Source organism: Arachis ipaensis, chromosome B10 (assembly GCF_059453495.1).
Source record: "Arachis ipaensis isolate K30076 ecotype BB chromosome B10, ASM5945349v1, whole genome shotgun sequence".
Taxonomy (NCBI): Eukaryota; Viridiplantae; Streptophyta; class Magnoliopsida; order Fabales; family Fabaceae; genus Arachis; species Arachis ipaensis.
The window spans coordinates 32,898,231-32,906,455 of NC_142435.1; the positions used below are offsets into that span (position 1 = coordinate 32,898,231).

General features: G+C 38.0%; 1 non-coding gene across 1 annotated transcript; it reads right to left on the minus strand.

Annotated features, from left to right (window-relative positions):
- Positions 1–6,951: 6,951 nt before the first annotated feature.
- Positions 6,952–7,059, minus strand: LOC148579616 (small nucleolar RNA R71). The gene has a single exon (XR_015899480.1). It is a non-coding gene; the product is annotated as a small nucleolar RNA R71 (small nucleolar RNA).
- Positions 7,060–8,225: the final 1,166 nt, after the last annotated feature.

Below are 8,225 nucleotides of genomic sequence, written 5' to 3' on the forward strand. Positions count from 1 at the left end.
ACGAGCCGTTTGCGGCCACACGTTGCTCTTCTCATCCTCTACAATTCTATCTAAGTTTGGTGGTGAGTATTTCATTCATCTCTGCCCAGTTTTCGAAATTCCCCACTGTTACACGTTTTTGGGTAGTTAGTGTTGAAATCTTGTGATTTTGGGTGTTTAGGGATACTCCAACATGGATTCTAAGTGGGTTCTACCCCTACTTCATATGGGCTGAGGTAAGAAGTGCTCAAACCCTTGTGATTTGTCATTTTTATGAGCCCTAGGTTGATGTATGTATGTGACATTGGTTATGTTAGTGTATTTGGTGATGTTGGTGCACAATTGGGAGATTGGTATTGCTTGAGGAGCTTTGGTAAGGCTTGGAGCTAAGGTTGGTGAAGAATTCCACAGAAGAGGCTCAATTGGTTTGGCTACAAGAGGTACGGTTTAAGTTTCATTTAAGTACCGTGTGTTGTGATGAGAATTCCTAGGGTAGATGCCCCTAGGATTAAGTTTGGATTGTGTAAATGGTTGGTGCTAATATACATAGTTGATATGTAATGTGAATTAATGATTGGGTTGAGAATTGTGTGACCTTGTATGCTTGGTGTATTGAGAATTTGATGTACTGGGTAATGAGTATTGATTTGTGGTTTATGCATTTAAATTGTGAAAAATGGGCCGGAGGCCGTGAATTTTGGGCCGGAGGCCGGAAAGAGGTAAGAAAGGTAAGTCGATGTGTGCATTGTATGATGGCACAAGTGATTGGATGAATTTCAGATAATGAATATATGAATGATTAGGTTGGTTATTGAATAATAAGGTTTGAGAAGTTGAAGTGTGGAATTTGGTAATTTTGGGTGAAATTATGTAGACGAGGTATGTTTAGTTCGGTTGAGATATATTATGTGATCATATATGTGATTATGATTATTGATGCCTTGATGGTATGATGATGCATTAGAGATATGTATGTTGTGATATATGCTTGGGGAATGATTAAGGTTGATTTGTGGGTGAAATCACGTGATAGTGAGTATGATATTGATTACGTATAATGATGGTTGATTGGAAATGGTATTATTGGAAATTGGGATGAGGAAGGATGTATGACATGATATTGTATTTGTCCTTTAGCCATTTGATTGAGAAGTGTTAAAATGGTTAGATGTGATTTTGGGAATTTTTGGTAAAGTGTCAATGTGTGAGTTGAGGATGGCTTGATGTGGATTTTGGTACATTTTGATTGATTTCAAAAAGGGTTGAAATTGGCATGTTTTGGTTGATTTTGAAAAGAGTTGAAAATGGCTTGTTTTGAAAATGGCACCTAGTGGTTTTTATATGAAAACATGGTTTTTGGGCATACTTTGACGGGACATAACTTGGACTACGGATCTCTGTTTTGTGCCAAATCTGTTTAGAAATGAAATTGGATCCGAGATGTCCATGCCGTTTGAAGAACGGGTGAAAAATGATTTAAAATGAGAAAGTTATGTCCGTCGGAAGATTGGGGGTTGAATCTGTAAATTCTGCAGTTTTTAACTTAGAAAATTTTTAGCAGAATGACCCTCCACGCGTAGGCGCACTTGGCGCGTACGCGTCGTTCTTCAAGAAGGCACTATCCACGCGTGTGCGTGGTGTGCGCGGGCGCGTCGATGCGCTGCACCAAATGCCCAGCTATTTTCCCGAGAGTTGTGCCAGAGTTGTGCCAGTTTTGTGCCTGGGGCGCAAGAGCACCCACGCGTACGCGTGGCTGACGCTTGCGCGTCGTTTGGCTATTTTTCAACCCGCGCGTTCGCGCGTATGACGCTTGCGCGTCGATGAGTTTTGTGGCCATCCACGCGTGCGCGTGGAGTGCACGTATGCGTGGTCCTGTTTTCATGCCAAAGTTGATTTTTGAGTTTTAAAAGCCAAATCTCATACTTCTAAGCCTCCGATCTCACCTCTTATGTATTAAATCATTCTGATATGCCTAGCAATGAGCTAGAGAATGTGGTAACTTGCGAGTGAAGCAAGGGGAAATGTTATGATCAATGATGATCAAAGATGATTATATGAGATATGGAGGATGACGGTGGAAGTACCGTGTATGCCATGAGCCGGAGGGCTATATTTATTGATAAATGGCCCGTTCTTGATTGGACCATGAGCCGGATGGCTGAGTTATTGTCGGGTTACGGCAAAGCCATTATTGTTTATGGCTGAGTATAAATGCATATATGATTAATGAATGAATATGTTAAATGGATAATAATGAAAAAAATATTGAAATGTGATGTGCGACCCCAGGTAGTAGGCAGTGGCGTTGTCCACTTGCTCCGGGTATGAGACGGAAAAGGAGGATTATGATAAACGAGCTTAATCGTGGGGTTTTGAATAAATGTGTATTTGTGATACCTGGGTAGTAGCAAGGGTCATGGTTCGTCCCGCTTGCTCCGGGTCATTGTCTGAGGATTGATAATAATGAAGGGTGATTATGAATAAATGTTTATTTGTGATACTTGGGTAGTAGCAAGGGTTGTGGTTCGTCCCACTTGCTCCAAGTTAATGTTTGAGATTTGGTAACAATGAATGTTGATAATATGAATTGAGATTGAATGAATATATGTTTGAGATGCCTGGGCAGTAGCAAGGGTTGTGGTTCGTCCCACTTGCTCCGGGCCAATGCTTGAGATACCTGGGTAGTAGCAAGGGTTGTGGTTCGTCCCACTTGCTCCAGGTCAGAGATTGCGACGCCTGGGTAGTAGCGGCAGTAGTGGTGAATCCACTCGCTCCAGGTTGAGCTTTTAGACACCCGCCTGGGTAGTAGCCGCAGTAGTGATTATTTCACTGGCTCTGGGTTGAGCGGGCAGTAGCAAGGGGGTTGTAGCTCAAACCTACTTGCTCCGCAAGGGGTGTTTCTGTCCAATGGTTAGCTACCAGGACATGTCGGGTTGGCTATATAACCGACAGATGATATCATCAGCCATAGGGCAGGCATTCATCATTTGCATATGTTTGAATTGTTTGGGTTTGCCATTTGTCTTGGATTTCTACATCATATATGCCATGTTACCTGACTATATGCTACTTGTTCTACTTGTATCATGTTTGTGTATTACTTGCCTGTATTGCTTGTGTTTGTACAATTGAGAGGCCCCTCATGCTGGTGTCGGTGGGTGTGAGGGTTGTTCTTGATGGGATGAATTGATGATGCGATTGCATGATGATGTATTGATATAGAACTGCTGAGGCAGAACAGCTGGTGATGATTTTGCTTATGATTCTGAGTCTGATTCGTGGAAGAGTCAACGAGTTGGGAAACATGTGAAACATGAATTGAATTTAGCACTCCCTTATGACAGTTGCCTATTCATGGATTAGCGAGAACCTAGGATGAATAATTGGTGAAGAAGTTTAGGATGCTTAGTGAGTTTTTGTTGCAGTACATTGAATTTATTTGGCACTTTTACCGTACTGGGAACCCATGGGCCCGGGGTTCTCATTCCGTATATATCTCTTGTTTTTCAGATACAGGTCCAGGTGCTCAGAAGTGAGTTGTGGGTCGTCTGAGAGACGGCGAAGATCTTTATTTCCTCTACTTTGTGTTTTGATTAGAATCTCTCCACCTTTGTTTTGGAAAGTTTATATTATGTATTGAACTCTTTGAATTTGCCTATAGAGGCTCTCATGTTTCCTTCGGGAGAGATTAGGATATACTGTTGTCAACTAATTTCATAATGTACTCTAGCCGACCTAAACTTCGCGGGTCGCGACTAGTAGCTATTTACTTATGTTATATATATCTATCTGTTATCTATCTCTTTATCTCCTCTACGCCTTGTCCGTATATCGTTTTCGGCTTCACGGTTTATCTTTTGTTGTCGAAACGTGAGAGATACATCTTCGCGATTTTATTTCTACTCTTTTCAGGCTTCTCGATTAATACTCCTTTCGAAATTACCTATATTTATTTATTAAAAATCCACCTGAGAGTCGTACCACCGTAATATCATTGACTTATGACTCAAGCATAAGGATTTGAATATTAGGGTGTTACAGTGACAATCATCATCATTCCCAACTTATGAACGCGTGCCTGACAACCACTTCCATTCTACCTTAGATTGAATGGGTATCTCTTGGATATCTAATACAGGGGACCGAGTCTGAGATATTAGAATCTTCGTGGTATAAGTTAGAACCCATGGATGGCCATTCTTGAGATCCGGAAAGTCTAAACCTTGTCTGTGGTATTCCGAGTAGGATCTGGGAATGGATGGTTGTGACGAGCTTCAAACTCGCGAGTGCTGGGCGTAGTGACAGACGCAAAAGGATCAATGGATCCTATTCCAGTATGATCGAGAACCGACAGATGAATAGTCGTGCTGTGACAGAGCATCTTGGACCATTTTCACTGAGAGGACGGGAAGTAGCCATTGACAACGGTGATGCCCAACATACAGCTTGCCATGGAAAGGAGTAGGAATGATTGGATGAAGATAGCAGGAAAGCAGAGGATCAGGAGGAACGAAAGCATCTCTATACGCTTATCTGAAATTCTCATCAATGAATTACATAAGTATCTCTATCCTATTTTATATTTTAATTATGTTTTAATTATCAATTCTCTATAACCATTTGAATCCGCCTGACTAAGATTTACAAGGTGACCATAGCTTGCTTCAAGCCGACAATCTCCGTGGGATCGACCCTTACTCACGTAAGGTTTATTACTTGGACGATCCAGTGCACTTGCTGGTTAGTTGTGCGAAGTTGTGACAAAGTGTGATTCACGTTTGAGAGCACCAAGTCTTTGGCGCCATTGTTGATGATCACAATCTCGTGCACCAAGTTTTTGGTGCCGTTGCACGGGATTGTTCGAGTTTGGACAACTGACGGTTCATCTTGTTGCTCAGATTAGGTAATTTTATTTTATTTTTAAGCTTTTTATTTCTTATTTTCGAAAATAATACAAAAAAAATTTCTTCTTTTTTGTTTTTTCCAAAATAATTTTTGAAAAAAAAAACCAAAAAAAGATCTTATAAAATCATAAAAACAAAAAATTTTATGTTTCTTGTTTGAGTCTTGTGTCAATTTTTAAGTTTGGTGTCAATTGCATCTTTTTAATTTCATTAAAATTTTCAAAAAATTCATGCATGGTGTTCTTCATAATCTTCAAGTTGTTCTTGATGATTTGCTTTGTTTGATCTTTGCATTTTCATGTTTTGTGCCTTTTCTTATTTTTCATATGCATTTTCAATTTGTTAGTGTCTAAAGTTTGAAAATTTCTAAGTTTGGTGTCTTGCATGTTTTTCTTTTCTTAAAAATTTTCAAAAATAAGTTCTTGGTGTTCATCTTGACATTCAAAGTGTTCTTGGTGTTCATCTTGACATTCAAAGTGTTCTTGGTGTTCATCTTGACATTCAAAGTGTTCTTGCATGCATTAGTTGTTTTGATTCATAATTTCTATGTTTTGTGTCAATTTTGTGTTTCTCTCTTTCATCATTAAAAATTCAAAAATAAAAAATATATCTTTCCTTGTTTTACTCATAAATTTCAATTTCAAAATTCTATCTTTTCAAATCTTTTTCAAAAATCAAATCTTTTTCATTTATTTTTATATATTTTCGAAATTTTTTTTAAAATTGATTTTCAAAATCTTTTTCCTATTCTTACTTCATATTTTCGAAAATCTCACTAACATTTGATTTTTAGATTCAAAAATTTCAAGTTGTTACTTGCTTATTAAGAAAGGTTCAATCTTTAAATTTTAAAATCATATCTTTTTGTTTCTTGTTAGTCAAGTAATCAACTTTAATTTTCAAAATCATATCTTTTTAATTTTCAATCATATCTTTTTGATTGCTAATTTCAAAATCTTTTTCAAAATCAAATCTTTTTAATTTCCAATTCAAATCTTTTTCAAAATGATTTTCAATCATATCTTTTTCGATGTCAATCACATCCTTTTCAAAATCAATTTCAAAATCTTTTCTAACCTCTTATCTTTTTAAAATTGATTTTCAAATCTTTTTCAAACTAATCCTATCTTTTTGTTTGATTCTTATTTTTTTTCAAAACTACCTAACTAATTTTCTCTCTCTAATTTTCGAAATTCGCCTTCCTCTTTTTGAAAATTTCTTTTTAATTAACTATTTGTTTTAAATTTTAATTTGATTTAATTTGATTTTTCTTTTTTTTATGTTCGAATTTTAACTTTAATTTTAAATTAAAAACAAAAATATTTTTATTTTATTTTAGTTTATTTTCGAATTCTCTCCCCCTCATCTCCTTCTAATTATTTATTTATTTACTAACACTTCTCTTTATTTAAAAATTCGAACCCTCTTCCTCTTTCTGTGTTCGAATTTCTTCTCTTCCTCTACTCACATAAAGGAATCTCTATACTGTGACATAGAGGATTCCATATTTTCTTTTCTGTTTTTTTCTTTTTCATATGAGCAGGAACAAGGATAAGAACATTCTTGTTGAGGCTGATCCTGAACCTGAAAGGACTCTGAAGAGGAAGCTAAGGGAAGCTAAAGCATAACTCTCTGGAGAAAATCTGACAGAAATTTTTGAAAAAAAGAAGGAGACATGGCCGAAAATAATAACAATGCAAGGAAGATGCTTGGTGACTTTACTGCACCAAATTCCAATTTACATGGAAGAAGCATCTCAATCCCTGCCATTGGAGCAAACAATTTTGAGCTAAAGCCTCAATTAGTTTCTTTGATGCAACAGAACTGCAAGTTTCATGGACTTCCATCTGAAGATCCTTTTCAGTTCTTAACTGAATTCTTGCAAATCTGTGATACTGTTAAGACCAATGGGGTTGATCCCGAGGTCTACAGGCTTATGCTTTTCCCATTTGCTGTAAGAGACAGAGTTAGAGTATGGTTGGACTCTCAACCTAAATATAGCCTGAACTCTTGGGATAAGCTGGTCACGACTTTCTTAGCCAAGTTCTTTCCTCCTCAAAAGCTTAGCAAGCTTAGAGTGGATGTTCAAACCTTCAAACAGAAGGAAGGTGAATCCCTCTATGAAGCTTGGGAGAGATACAAGGAACTGACCAAAAAGTGTCCCTCTGACATGCTTTCAGAATGGACCATCTTGGATATATTCTATGATGGTCTGTCTGAATTATCTAAGATGTCATTGGACCATTCTGCAGGTGGATCCATTCACCTAAAGAAAACGCCTGCAGAAGCTCAAGAACTCATTGACATGGTTACAAATAACCAGTTCATGTACACTTCTGAAAGGAATCCTGTGAATAATGGGACGCCTCAAAGGAAGGGAGTTCTTGAAATTGATACTCTGAATGCCATATTGGCTCAGAATAAAATATTGACTCAGCAAGTCAATATGATCTCTTAGAGTCTGAATGGATTGAAGGAATCATTCAACAGTACTAAAGAGGCCTCTTCTGAAGAAGAAGCTTATGATCCTGAGAACCCTGCAATAGCAGAGGTGAATTACATGGGTGAACCCTATGGAAACACCTATAATCCCTCATGGAGAAATCATCCAAATTTCTCATGGAAGGATCAACAAAAGCCTCAACAAGGCTTTAATAATGGTAATAGAAACAGGTTTAGCAATAGCAAACCTTTTCCATCACCCACTCAGCAACAGACAGAGAATTCTGAGCAGAATCCATCTAGCTTAGCAAATATAGTCTCTGATCTATCTAAGGCCACTCTAAGTTTCATGAATAAAACTAGGTCCTCCATTAGAAATTTAGAGGCACAAGTGGGCCAGCTGAGTAAAAGAGTCACTGAAACTCCTCCTAGTACTCTCCCAAGCAATACAGAAGAGAATCCAAAAAGAGAGTGCAAGGCCATTACCTTACTTGGTGTGGCCGAACCCAGAGAGGAGGAGGAGGACGTGAATCCCAGTGACAAAGACCTCCTGGGACGTTCAGTGACCAATAAGGAGTATCCCTTTGAGGAACCAAAGGAATCTGAGGCTCATCTAGAGACCATAGAGATTCCATTAAACCTTCTTCTGCCCTTCAGGAACTCTGATGAGTATTCTTCTTCTGAAGAGAATGAAGACATTGCTGAAGAGAAAGTTGCTCAATATTTAGGAGCAATCATGAAGCTGAATGCTAAATTATTTGGTAATGAGACTTGGGAGGATGAACCTCCCTTGCTCATCAAGGAACTAAATGCCTTGGTTCATCAAACTCTACCTCAAAAGAAACAAGATCTTGGTAAATTCCTAATTCCCTGTAACATAGGCACCATGACCTTTGAGAA